Genomic DNA, 14,587 nt, shown 5'->3' with positions numbered 1-14,587 from the left:
TGTTGAAAAATTGATAGGAAAAGTTAAAAATTAATCCGTCTTGGCTTGATATTAAAATGCTGTGAGCCAATAGAATTCAAACAGTCTATTAAAAAAAGAGAGAGATTGTTCAAACACTAACAGCGAACAAAAGATAACTATTATGATGGCGGACTATTTGGTGAGGGAAGGACAAGTTAGAAATTCCGTACAATATGAATTTTGGCTCATGGAGTCACATGTAGATCAGAAGGACAATTCATGTCGACTGGTTTTTATTATTTAACCCGCTTACTTACCTGTACCGATATGCTTGTATCCGAATAATAGTCTTGACCTTTTTGAGTGTAGCTCTTAGTGCAGTGTTTGACTTTTAGTTGGTATATATATATATATAGACACACACAGTATCCCTACCATTTTAGACAAACGATTCCACTTTCTATCCCTTAAGTTTTCTTTTAATGCATTATCCTTTTGACAAAAGAAAAAAAAAAAAAAAAAAGAAGAAAAAACTATATTCCATTTTCTTTCTATGATACATACTTTAAAAGTCCAAAAAATTGTGAACCGGTTATATGGTAGATGGAGCCTTCAAATTTATTAAATTTACTATTCATCCTTGAAATTTGTAAATTTATCCATTGAATCTACTGTTCAAGTGTTCCGAAACAACAACTCTTAGTTACTTGTGTCCACAAATAAATTCTCCCCCCTCCCCCTCTCCAAATAAAAAAAGAGGTGAAGTTAATAAGTTCAATAAAAGTATATTTATATCTTACCGACATGTACTTTTAGTGTGATGGTCACTCCATAAATATAAATGTTTGTGGAATGTGGGGTAAAAGCCGGAATTTAAGTCTACAGAAGGAGCTTCACACATATACACTTTTTTTTTATATAAGATAGAATTTCTACTCTAACCTAATCTAAGTGTATGTGTGTGAAGCTTCCTCCTGGAGACTTGAACTCCGGTTCTTGCCTTCCACATCTCACAATCACTTATACTTATAGAGTGACCATCGCATTAAGGGTGTGCGAAAGTCACACACATATACACTTAGATTAGACTAGAGTAAAAATTCTATCTTATATCTAAAAAATAAACTTTATATATATACTTAATATCTGCATGCAATGGCAAGAGGCTTGGACAAGTAGGCTTGGACAAGTAGATGAAAAATATTGTCTATACTTAATTCAAAAGGGGAAAAATCAAATACATAGTTTGCAATTACTGATTATTTACCCTCTTGCCATTGCATGCAGATATTTTTCATCCGGACATCTTTTGTCTGTTATGGCTTATTAGTTATTTATTACTTATTTCCTATATATATATATATATACACACACACACACTTGATATTTGGCAAATTTGACCTTTCAATTTCAAAGGTAGACTTTCAGCTGTAATTTTGGATACTGTTAATAGTTTGTCAGAGATTTTTTATTTTTGTTTGTTTTACTGTTTTATCTTTACCTGGGGTTCCCCGAAGCCGAAGCCGAAGCCGAAGCCGAAGCCGAAGCCAGACTCATCTCATAGGTACTGTACGGTTTGTTAAATACAAGGACGTCCTCTGTACATGTGTCAATAATGAGTGATGTTACTCTTGACTTTGTTACTTTCCTAATTTTAATAAGAGATTATAATTTCTTTTCTATTTAATATTTATACGTTAATATTATTTTCAATACAAATAATAATAGACCCCACACTTACATTACTGTAGACATTTATGAACCACTAGCAAATTATTTAGAGCTACCAACGCTGTTCTAGTGGTCACATCTTTGGCCAACAAAACTTTCGATTTGGATTTGAGTCCTCTTAATTAATTACTACTTTGTCAAAAAAATAATAATAATTGCTTTTAGTGCGTTGATATTCACCTTCCTTAGCAGGTGACAACTCCTACTACAAAGCACAAATTTTTTTTTTTTTTTTGGTTTTTGGATATATAGTTTATTACACCATAATCCTAAAGTTGAACATCATTGTCATTAGTCAAAGAAGCATTAGTCAGTCACTCACATATGTATATAATATAGGCCAGGAGATCTTGAGTGACATTTAGTCAAATTAAATACATCAAATTAAGACAATACATACATTAAACCATATGTATATGTTCGTAGAAGCTAGTAAAGTACCGAACCTACTAGAATATCCCATCGATGAAGTCAACAACTTTTCGAAAGGGTAAACAAATAAACAATACAAAAATCAAAAGCCTAAAAAGCGGGCAGGTGCGTTTTGCATGCGGACGAGGGCATGAATATGATGCTACAATACAAAATTCTATAAAAGCCAATTTAAATACATGCAAATTAAATGTCTATAAACAATCATTTTTATTGTTTAGACAAGACAATATTTTTTTATCTATACATTTTTTATAACACTTAAACAAAGTTATTAGAATAATATCACCAAACGATCCCTAAAACCCTTTTGTTTGTGGATTCCATTCCATACTCATCTATATTTCTTTTTGTTTATCTTATTGTTTTAGTATTATGTTTGTGTATCATTCTGTCGTTGATAGGATGCGTGTATGTGGTCTGGTCATATTGGACTCACTAATTAATTAGTAATTACACCAACCCCATTTTTATTTTTTAATTTAACAACACCCAGTCACCCAACTCAATCATTGATTCATATAAAAAAATTGAAGATATATTAAAAGAAAATTTAGATCTTGAGATGTACCATTACTCTTTTTATTACTAGATTTTTTAAATAAAATTTTATTTTTGTTTTCCAAATCAGGGAGGTACGACCCCTTAATAAACAGCTTAGGTCTAGGGGTGTTCACGGGTCGGTCCAGGTTGGGTTTGTGCCCAACTCGAGACCAACCCGATAGAATCTAGTGGAGAACGTTCTGACCCGCCGCTGACTGGTTTTGCGCTGGAAACACCGTCGGTTCGGTTGAAACCGTCCATAGTCCATAGTGAAAAATCTGGCCAAAATAGTTGATTTTAGGCCAAAATGCGTTAGATCCGGTGAAGATCTCACCAGATATGGTGAGATCTTGCTAGATCCCACCAGATATGGTGAGATCTTGCTAGATCCAGTGAGATTTCCACCAAATCTGGCTGAGATCTCATTAGATTCGGTGATATCTCCCCAAATCTAACCCAAATCTCATAAAAATCTAAGGTATTCTGACCAAAAGCTCACCGAAAAATTATTATTTCGCCAGATTTTGGTGAGGCTCTGGTCAGGTCGGTTAAGGCGGGTTTTAGAGGAGAGAACCTACCAGAGCTCTCGGGTCGGTCACGGGTGGGTCGATTTCGGGCGGGTTGGTCGGGAATCCGGGTCCCGTGGACACCCCTACTTAGGTCTATGAGAAAAAATACCCACTTGACTCCTTACTCATCCAACCCACTTCACCCCATGTGAAATGAACCCATATTGTTACAAATTTATGGGTAGAATTCACCCTTGAAAATGATTTACAAGGGGAGAGTGTCTAAGAGCTTATAAACACATGATTAAACTTATACTTAATCCATATGGGACACTAAGATCATAACATACCATCACGCTCCACAACTGATGTCCACAGCGGCTCACTCTAGCGACACTAACTCGATGGTAGCTCTTTCTCTTTTATTGGCTCCACTCATCTATTAGTTATTTTAATCTAACTTCTAAGTCGCCCTCTCTAGATCCGACCACAAAGCCACGCAACTTATTTGACCCTATACTTAATGAGCTATGCCTGATTAATCGGAATGGTGGTTGGCTCTGATACCAAATGTTACAAACTCATGAGCAGAACTCACCCTTGAAAACCGGCTTGTAAGGGGAGGGTGCCCAAGAGCTTATAAATACATAGTTAAGATTATACTTAATTTATGTGGGACACTAGGATCATAACACACATAGGTTTATTATGTAAGATGATACTGGTTGGGCATAGGGATGACAATGGGGTGAAGTGGAGTCAAAAGATGTGATCTTCATTCTCGTCCACTAAGGTTTTTTCTTCCCCCCACCCTGCATGACGGGGCAAACTTCCTTGCCTCATCCCCACCCTTTGATAACTTGTAGGTACTAAATGGTAACAATTTTTTTTGACTAGAACCGCACTTGAATGGCTTACATAACTAGTCCCAGGGGCAGAGCTACACTTAGCAAATGTTTTTTTTTAAAACTTCATAACGTATGTATATTTTGCAATTTTTAAAAAATATTAGACCTTAAAATTAATAGTTGGCCCCTACAAAAAAGAGGAGTTAGCCCCTGCAAAAAAGAATTAAACAACTAATTATTGGATTCCAAAAACTAGTTGTTAATAGCAACAAGCTATCCACCTTGTAGCAAAAAGAAGAAGAAGAAGAAGAAGAAGAAGAAGAAAGTGCTACTTCTTATTAGTTTTTTCCTCTCTTAATTGGTAAGTTTTGGTTGTTGAGTTCAAATAGTAAGTTTTTAATAAAAGAAATTTTCTCTTAGAGTTATCTTATTTTATTTGGAACTAAGTCTTTTCGTTGCTTTTGTTAAGTTTCAAATTGTTTGTCAATACTTGATTTAGTCACAACACATTAAATGAAAAAAACTACACAACAATACTTAAAAAGCAGTTTTCTCTTGGACACACACACACACACACACATATATAAATTTTATTTTTATTTTTTTAATTTGGGACTAAAGTCTTTTATTGTTATTGTTGTTGTTAAGTTTCCAATTGTTTTTCAATACTTGATTTAGACAAAAAAATGTTGAATGAAAAAAATAGAGGATATTTAATGTTAGGGGGTAAAAATACCCCAAAAATGAGAGTTAAAAAAATTACAATTAAATAACGGTAATATATTTTTTTTTTACATATTGATGGCAAAGTAGACAATTTGTGTATGCTCATTAAATTTTATAAAGATGGTATTATATATATCTACTTCGGCCCCCCAAATCAAAATTACTGGCTACGCTCCTGATTAGTTCTATATCCTACTTAGAAAAGGAAATAGCTTGGTGGTTCATTCTAGACCAATCAATAAGGTAGGCCAAGGAAGGTTAAGTTAATTTGGGTAATTTATATAAATAAATAAATAAATAATTGCTGAGCAAAATGTAAAAGAGAGTTTGAGTTTGCAACCTTTAGTGTGGGGGGTGATGCGTTATTTAGAGCACTAGCATTGGAGGTATAAACACCCCTCAGTTGCTAGTTTACAACTTAAGTCACTCAATACACATTCTATTTGGATTTGTAAACTTACAAAAATTTGCAATTACTATTCATAGGTTGTAAAATATATATATATATATATATATATATATATGTATTATTTTAATATGTGGTTGTTTGAAGAGAAAAAGTGAGTGGGAAGAAAAAGAGAGAATAATACTTTTTATTATTTTATTAGGTAGTTTATATTATTTTATTGGATTGTATGTAAAAATAAAAATTGAGATGTAGGGTGAGTTGTAAAATGAGTTTGTAGGCTTGTTTGGTTTGGCAATGACTCAGTTTTTATAACTCAATACTCATAACTCATAACCCAAACCTCACTTTGGGTCTGTTTGGATAGAACTTATTGCTGAAAACTGAAAACTGAAAATTGAAAACACTATAGCAAAATAATTTTTAAATGGGAAAAAAACACTGTTCATGCCAAACGTTACTGTTCATTGGCCTAAAATTACTGTTCATGGCCAATGAACAGTAACAAACACGCGTAAAAAAAAAAAAAGTTGGACGTGGACGCGTGTTTGTGATATCCAAACGCCCTCTTTATCTCAAAAACTCCAAAATTCTTGTTTGGTCACATAACTCAAACACATAATTCACATTTTGCCACCATAACTCATATTTCAGAAACTGAAAACACTAAGGGTTTGTTTAGATCACCATGATTTTGAGTGATATCACTTAGTTTTCATCATTAAGTTTCTAAAACGCGTGAGTCCCACAAAAAAAAATTTGTTTGGCCTGGTTTTTGGGTGGTGTTTCCATTACTCAAAACTCAAAAATTTGAGTGATGGATGATGGAAATTGAAAACATAATTTTGGTGTTTTCAGTTTCTGAAATATGAGTTATGGTGGTAAAAGGTGAGTTATGTGATTGAGTTATATGACCAAACAAGAATTTTGGAGTTTTTGAGATAAAGTGAGGTTTGACTTATGAGTTATGGGTTTTAAATTTGAGTTATGAGTTATGAATATTGAGTTATGAGCCATGGCCAAACCAAATGAGCCATAAAATTTTGTTTTCAGTTTCTATCATCCATCACTAAAATTTTTGAGTTTTGAGAGATGGAAACATCACCCAAAAATCAAGCCAAATAATATTTTTTCGGTGGGACCTACAATTTTTAGAAAGTTAATAATAAAAACTAGTGATATTACTCAAAATTATGGTGATCCAAACAAGCCTATTTTGAGTGTTTGAGGAGGATAAAATATATATATATATATATATATATATATATATATATATATATATATGTTGGTTTTGCTGTTTAGAGGTTTTAGGGGGTTGGGGCTGTTGTACGGGTTTCTTCCCGGACATCTTGGCTGTGACTCTGCAAAAATTCACGGGTTAGGAAATCAGGGATGCTGTTCTGGCTTCCTTCAATGAATTCTAAATCAAAGTCAAAAACTGAAAGGATGGCTTGCCATCGTGCAAAAATCTGTTTTGATGCAATGTTTTGAACATCTTTTTCTAAAACATGAACTTACCCCCTTTTGGTATCAAAGCCAAGTTTGGCCCGGTCGGATTGTAAGTTACTGTTTATCATATAATCAAGTTCTCAGCGGAAGATAAGAGATAAAATACAAATGAAAGCCGACTGGGGCTATTTGATTACAATGACTGAGTCACTGGATTACAACTGAAAATTAAACTCTTGGCTGGAAGAGGAGGGAATTTTGGAGTTGCTCTCAAGACTGGACCTTGTTTTCTCACAAAATTGGACCTCTGAGGTATTCTGGAGCTATTCCTAGAATTGGACCTGCCGAAGACTGGAGTCTTAGCTTCCTTATATAGGCTAGAGGGAGCCTTGGATGCTGGCTGGACTAAAAGAGAAGCCTACAAAGCCAATTATACCAGAGATCAAAAGGAAAAAGTATTTGAAGCATGGACGGCATTCATGAGGGAAATATCCCGTAATGTCACCTTTTTCATATACTTCGAAAGGTATTTTGGCCAGCACAAACAATTTTGTGTCCTCACCAGAGCCTGGACCATAGAAGGACCCAATGCAACCAAAGAAATTGTAAGGTCTAGTCATCCACCCCTAGAAGCCATAACCTTCAACCATCGCAGGACGGAGATAATAGCCTCTCCCTTCAAGGCCACCATAGATAGACATCAGCCTGTTGACAAGGTTATTGAGCAAAACAACTATACCAACCAGTGTCTAAATGTCATAGGAAAACAGCTTGACAGGATAGAAGATAAGATCGAAAACAAAGTTATCCTCCAGACGGGAAACTCTAGCAAACCGATCCAAGCCATAGAAAAACCTTTAATCAAGTTACCCATAACTAGACACACCAGCCTTAGTTATCCTAAAGATAAGACAGCCTTAGAAATAGTTGCCCAGAAGCTAGAAGAACTAGTAAAGAAGGAACCAGCCACCCCTTTATCTATGAATGTTCTAGATATCCAAACAGCCTCTAGCAGTTCTAGCCAAGCCTCTGACCAGGAGTTTGAACAATTAGAAAACCAGTTTCAGGATTTAGAGGTAAAACGACTTTATCATCCTGATCCAACCAGCTCTACTAAGAATTGGTACCCTAGACCTTCACCCCCTGACCTCCGGTATGAGGAAAGGAATGTTAGTAATCAATTGGGACAATTTGGCTGGGGGTGATCGGGACAATCTTTCCTGTGGTTTGTGATTGGCTGGAACCAACAGGGTTTTGCTGTTTAGAGGTTTTAGGGGGTTGGGGCTGTTGTACGGGTTTCTTCCCGGACATCTTGGCTGTGACTCTGCAAAAATTCACGGGTTAGGAAATCAGGGATGCTGTTCTGGCTTCCTTCAATGAATTCTAAATCAAAGTCAAAAACTGAAAGGATGGCTTGCCATCGTGCAAAAATCTGTTTTGATGCAATGTTTTGAACATCTTTTTCTAAAACATGTTTTGCAGATTTACAATCAATCCTAATTAAAAACTTTTGGTTTAAAAGATCACTTTGAAACTTTGAGATGCATAATACTATAGATAGTATCTCTTTCTTAATAGTACTATAATTAATCTGAGTGGGAGTCCATATTCCTGAATGGAAACAGACTATTTGTTCAGGGGAATTCGGACTAGCACGCTGGAGGAGGATGCCACCATAACCTATGTTTGAGGCATCTGTCTGAACAATTTTGAAGGATTTGTCAGCAGGAATTCCTAAACAAGGAAGGGTTTTGACATATTGTTTGATATGCTGGACTACTGTGGTATGAGCTGGAGTCCATGGGGATGGATTGGTTCGAAGTCTATCAAAAAGGAGTTTGCATTGTTGCTTGAGGTTTTGATAGAAATCTGAGATGTAATTGAGAGATCCTAGAAATCTCTGAAGCTGGGTTTTATCTAGGATTTCATCTGGAAACTTATCTGCAAACTGGATAGCTCTGTCTATGGGTTTGATAACTCCATGATGGATATCAAAACCTAAGAAACGAACTTTAGTTTGGAAAAGTTTGATCTTGGGGGCTGAAACAACAAGTCCATTTAGTTTGATGGTTTTGAGGAATGCTCTTAAGTGCTTCTGATGTTTATCCAAAGATTCTGAGAAAATGAGTACATCGTCGATGTACACAATGGCATGGCTGGAGAATGGATTGAAAATCTCATTCATGATATTTTGGAATTCAGAAGGTGCATTTTTGAGGCCAAAGGGCATCACATTCCACTCATAATGACCAAAGGGTGTGGTAAAGGCTGTTTTATACCTATCAGGCTCTCTGATTTGTATCTGCCAAAAACCACTCTTCATATCAAACTTGCTGAAGATAACTGCTTTGCTAAGCCTGTTAACTAAGTCCTTTTTGTTGGGAATTGGGTATCTTACCCATTCTAAGACTTTGTTGAGGGGCTTGTAATTGATAACTAACCTAGGGACACCTCTCTCTATCTCAGCATTTTTCTGAACATAAAAGGCTGGACAAGACCATGGTGATCTAGATTTCCTGATGATTCCTTTCTTAAGAAGATCCTCTATCTCAGCTTTACAGGTATCCATAAGTTCCTGGTTCATTTGGATAGGTCGGGCTTTGGTAGGGATATCCTTTTCATTGAAATCTTTGACATATGGGAGAGCTACCTCGTGTCTCTTTCTATGCCAAAAAGCTGTAGGTAGATCAGAGCAGACTTCCTGCTTAAGTTTTTCCTCAAACTTTCTGATCTCTTCTTGGAGGGTTTTACAAGCTAGTTGGTCCTCAACTTTCTTGTATCTAATTTCTTCCTGAAGGTACTTAAGATGTATGGACTTGGCACTAATCAGGTCTAAAGTTTTGGAAACGGTGTCAGCTTGGATGGTGCTAATGTTTCTAGGCACTGGTCCACTAATAAACTTAAACTTGATGGTTTGGCCAAAGGGTTGGGTCGTGATGCCTTTACTATCTACTGTGAAAGGGTAAAGGATGCAAAGGAAGGGATTTCCTAAGATGACCTTGTCTGTCATATTTTTGACAAGAACAAATGTGGTTTTGAAACACATGTTATCTTGGCAAACATGGGCTTTAGGAAGTTTAAATTCAATCTGCATTTTTCCGCCACTTGCGGATGTCAATCTTTCCCTAGACTTTTTAAAGTACTTGGAGGGAATGATACCTTCTTGGATGCAGTTGAGATCAGCACCTGAATCAATTAAGGCTATGACCTCGAATTCAAAATCTTTGCTAATGACAATCCTGACTTTGGAATGCCATTTATGGAAATTCATTCTAGTGATAGCATCTAAAAATAATCCTTTGCTGGGTTCATAGATGAGATCAGCTGTAATATGGTTTACTGAGGGATCTTTCTTATTGCCTTGATAAGAAGTATTTTTCAAGGGTTGAGTTTCCTGGAGGGCTCTAAGACTTTGCTTTAAGGTCTTAATTTCACATCCGGTTTCTTTGGTTTCTTTTTGAAGGTCGTTGATCTTAACTTCCTTCTTGGACAGGATAAGCCTATTGTGGGATTGGTCCAAATCTACCTTGGGTTGATGGTTGCTGGGTTCAGGTTTACTTGGTTCCTGTACCGAAGGCTGGTGAGTTTGGCTAGGCTCCTGAGGCTTGATATTGGGGTCACCTATTTTTAGGTGAGAGGTCCTGGAGCTACAATCTTTTTTGAAATGGTCACGCTTGCCACAACCATGACATTTTCCAGGCTTATTCTTCGTAGTTTCCCTGTAAGCTTTGGAAATAGGTCGATGAGCTCTACTAGCACGTCTTTCAGGTCTTTTAAGTCCTTAACAAAGAAGGATGCTGTCCCCATTCTTTACTACTGATGAAACCGGTGATGATGAACTTGTGATAGAGGACTATTGGAGGGTCCCCTTTGCTGTAGATGTTTTCTATTTGAGTAGACTTTTCCTGGGAGAGGATGCTCTTATAGAACTGGATATTTTTCTCTGGATTCAGCCAAAACAATTGATTATCCCTTTGACTCCAATCAATTGTCATCATGCATTCATCATGAAAATATTTGCATCTCTGCATCCATCAGTTTTGAAAGCAAAAAGGTTTTTAACAATTATTTGAAGTTCTTGACAAGGACAAATTTTGTCATAAAGGATATGCCGCCTTGGCAAACCTCGGCTTGTGGGATATTGAAGTCAATTTGCATTCTTCCGCCACTTGCGGATGTTAATCTCTCCTTAGACTTTTTGAAGTATCTGGAGGGAATGATTCCTTCTTGAATGCAATTAAGATCAGCACCTGAATCTATTAAGGCTATGACCTCGAATTCAAAATCTTTGCTGATGACAATCCTGACTTTGGAATGCCATTTATGGAAGTTAATCCTGCTGATGGTATCTAAGAACAACTCTTTGCTAGGTTCCTGGATAAGGTCAGCTGTAGGGTTAACTGTTTGATCATCTTCTTCATCTGAGGGATTTTCCTCATTGCTTTGATGAGAAGAGTTTTCCAAAAGTTGAATTCTTCTATTAAGGAGATCATAATCGACCCTAAGAATGGTTAATTCTTGCTTTAGGGTTCTAACTTCTGATTTGGTTTCCTTAATTTCCCTTTGAAGCTCGTTGACTGTAACTTCCTTCTTGGACTGGGTAAACCTGTTGTAGATTTGCTCTAAATCTACCTTGGGTTGCTGGATCTTGAGGGCAGGTTTGCTAGTTTCCTTTACTAGCGTCTGATGGAAAAGGGTAAGCTTTTGAGCTTTGATGACAGGATCTTCTATAGCCTCTATGAGGTCTAAAAGAAGCTCTTCTTGCCTGTTCAACACATTGATGGTTTTGTTCCTGCAACAACCATCTTTGCATGATTGTATAAATCAGGGTATTGACTCCATCAGGAATTCCTTGCTCTATTTCATTGATGATGGGGTTTCCTTCCTCATCTTTCTGGATGGCGTACTTGATGTCTTCTTTAGACACTTCAGTAAGGCAATTGTTCCACCATTGCTGGAGTTTACCTGTGAATCCTAATGCCATCATTTCAATGACTTCTTTATGGGGACGGCCTTCGTCCAGGTAGTTGTTGGCTACCATAGTCATATGCTGGATTTTGTTTAGGATTTCCTGTTCTGATAAACCATCTATGTTTCATTCATAGAGTCTACCAGTAGACACAGAGAATTGGTTACTAACATTCCTTTCCTCATACCGGAGGTCAGGGGGTGAAGGTCTAGGGTACCAATTCTTAGTAGAGCTAGTTGGATCAGTTGTAAGTTACTGTTTATCATATAATCAAGTTGGTCGGCACTGCCATAGTTATCCAGATTATTTTGGCATTATAATTATTTTGAATTATTTTCATGTATATATCTCCCATACCCCATATTTTGTTTTACATCTATTTCATGATAACTCTTCCATTCCCTTTTATTTATTTCTTCGTCTGCTATTATTTCATCATTTTCTATTACATCTGCAAATGGTAGGCTGAGCCTCCTTCTAACCATTCTATTTGTTATTCTGTGATTACTTGTTCAAATTAACCTTTGCTTCCTCTGTTATCTCTATTCTTCCTATTTTTGTGTTTAGCCCTAAAGTTTGCTGCAGATTTATATACCTGTGAGATTTGTTACCAAAGTCTGTGATGTTCTCTGTTCTTTAAAGAGGCCGAAAATCTTCCTAGGTTTGGTTTGGTCAGCCCGTTAAAGCCGAGAGAAGGCGTGTTAGGGTGGTCCCCATTATTGGAGGAGAGTCCGGCGGAAAGGAGTTCACAGATCAGGTGTCTATCCCATAGTTGTATACTTTTGCTTCAGATCTAAAGGTTAGATCCAGAAGTTTGAGGATAAAGGTGACTAGGTTGTGATTGTTGATTTAAACTTTTAACCCCAGAATCATGAATAGGTTGTTTAGAAGTTACTCTTCCACCAGCAGTAGATGTTCTCAACCCACATCCATTCCAGATATCCTAGCAGACGTAGGAGCAATTAATTCGGAGTCTTATGAGCTATCCGATCTAGATCTAGACATAGGAGATTGGAATATCCCAAAAGTTGCCACCAGCCAATTCTATAAGTCTTCATGGTCTTTGAAAACAGCTTTCAAAACAGACTACCATGTCAAGACCATAGAGCAAGTCTATGGAATCAGACGAAGAACTTACCCCCTTTTGGTATCAGAGCCAAAATATATATATATATATTTTGGCTTTTCTGGATACTAATGCTACAGCCTACAGGGAAGTGGTAAGTTTGGCTGGAAATTACCCCCAAAAACAAGTTGATAAGTAGGTTATCCTTTTAGGTAGGTCGGCTGGGTTAGAGGACGGTGTATAGGTTGTAGGCAGCAAGAATCGGTGCAATTGCATTTCACGTGATTAATAGTTAATGGGGCACACACAATAAATGCTACTGTAAGAGAAATGTGAGGTTCGATGGGAACCTCTATCAAGCAAGCTCGTTTATAATTATATAGGCCGAAACTCATAAGATTGCTTATTCATAAGAGTATCGCCCACGTATTTTATAAAAAATGTCATTTTGATTCAAAAATTTATTTTACTATTTTGACACATTATTTTACAATTTATCATTTATCATATCTTTTATTCTATGATTCTAAACATTAAAATAATATATCCACACATAAAAATAATATTTAACTAAAATTGCCACCAAATCCACAACAATCGTAGACCCACCTTCAACAACACCTCCACCAAGCACCACCTTTAACCACCAAACACAATAACCGGCCAAACCCATCGATCACAGCAAACAAAATCACCTGCCAAACCCACAAAAGCCAAACCTATCACCGGCTAAACTCACTTTCAAGCTCACACCACCAAGCACCACCTTCAACCACCAAATCCACCAACCATTGGCCGCTATTAAAACCCATCTACCACCATCGATGAACCTAAGAGAGAGGCAATCTTAGCCGTTCACTACCATGGCAAACCCAACAAATCAAGCTAATTAGTCACCATCATCATACAACTGTGAACCCACAACCTAATTTCAACCTAAAGAGAGAGATCAAAAATCAGAAGCACCTCAGCCCCATTTGCCAACTTCTCCGCTCCGTTCTACGAATTTGACGTTGCCGTCGCTGCTGAATTTGACGAAGTCGCGGCTGCCTTTCCTCTTCTCTTGGCCGCTGCTGCCGCCTTCTTCTTGCTCACGTCCGATTGTGAGAAGAGGAAGAACACAGGTTGGGAGAGAGAGACAGATTCTGAGAAGAGAGAGATGGAGAAGCGGTCTATGTGGCTGAAGGTGAAGAAGAAGATATATTTTTAATTGGGATGAGAGAGAAAGATGAATAAAAAAATAATAAACTTATATCCCTTTTGAGTACGTACTGTGCCAAAGTTGAGACGGTATTGTAGTATGTCTCAAAATTTTGACACATTTAACACATCTCATGATGCTTTGTTTTTGGTGTTTGGTGTGTCAAATGCCAAATATTTGGCATTTGGCACACCTAATGGTGATGCTCTAATCGTGGTATAAATGGCAATAATTTTTATCATAATTATTTTTATATATTAAATTGTAATTGATTGTCTGTCAATTTTATAATGGCTTATTATTTTTTCTCTACTATTTACCGTTTGCATAGGACAATAGTCAGGGGCGGAGGTAGGGGGGTCGAGAAGAGGCAATTGCCCCCCCTGACCTCACCCAAACCCCACCCCCCTTTTATATATATATATTTCTTTTAGATTTAATATTTGTTTTGTATAAGTTTTTGTTTGCTTTAAGCTTATGGTCTTCAACTTTGCAATTGCATGAAATTGTGCTACGAGGCTGTCACTCTTGGCTCCAGTTGTAATATACTCTTCTCGGCCGGTGATAAGTAAAAAGCTCTTTCAACTTCGTACAATAATGACTATATATTGATTTTTTTTTTTTTAACTTTTACTTGTTTGAAAAATATACTTATAGTCACCTATGAAGTATCTTAAATACAACAACATTTATACTAAATCTAGCATTACGCACAAGGAAAAAAAAAAACTTAACACTTACGTTAT

This window comes from Castanea sativa, chromosome 1, assembly GCF_040712315.1.
Source record: "Castanea sativa cultivar Marrone di Chiusa Pesio chromosome 1, ASM4071231v1".
Classification (NCBI taxonomy): Eukaryota; Viridiplantae; Streptophyta; class Magnoliopsida; order Fagales; family Fagaceae; genus Castanea; species Castanea sativa.
This window is presented reverse-complemented; position numbering follows the sequence as displayed.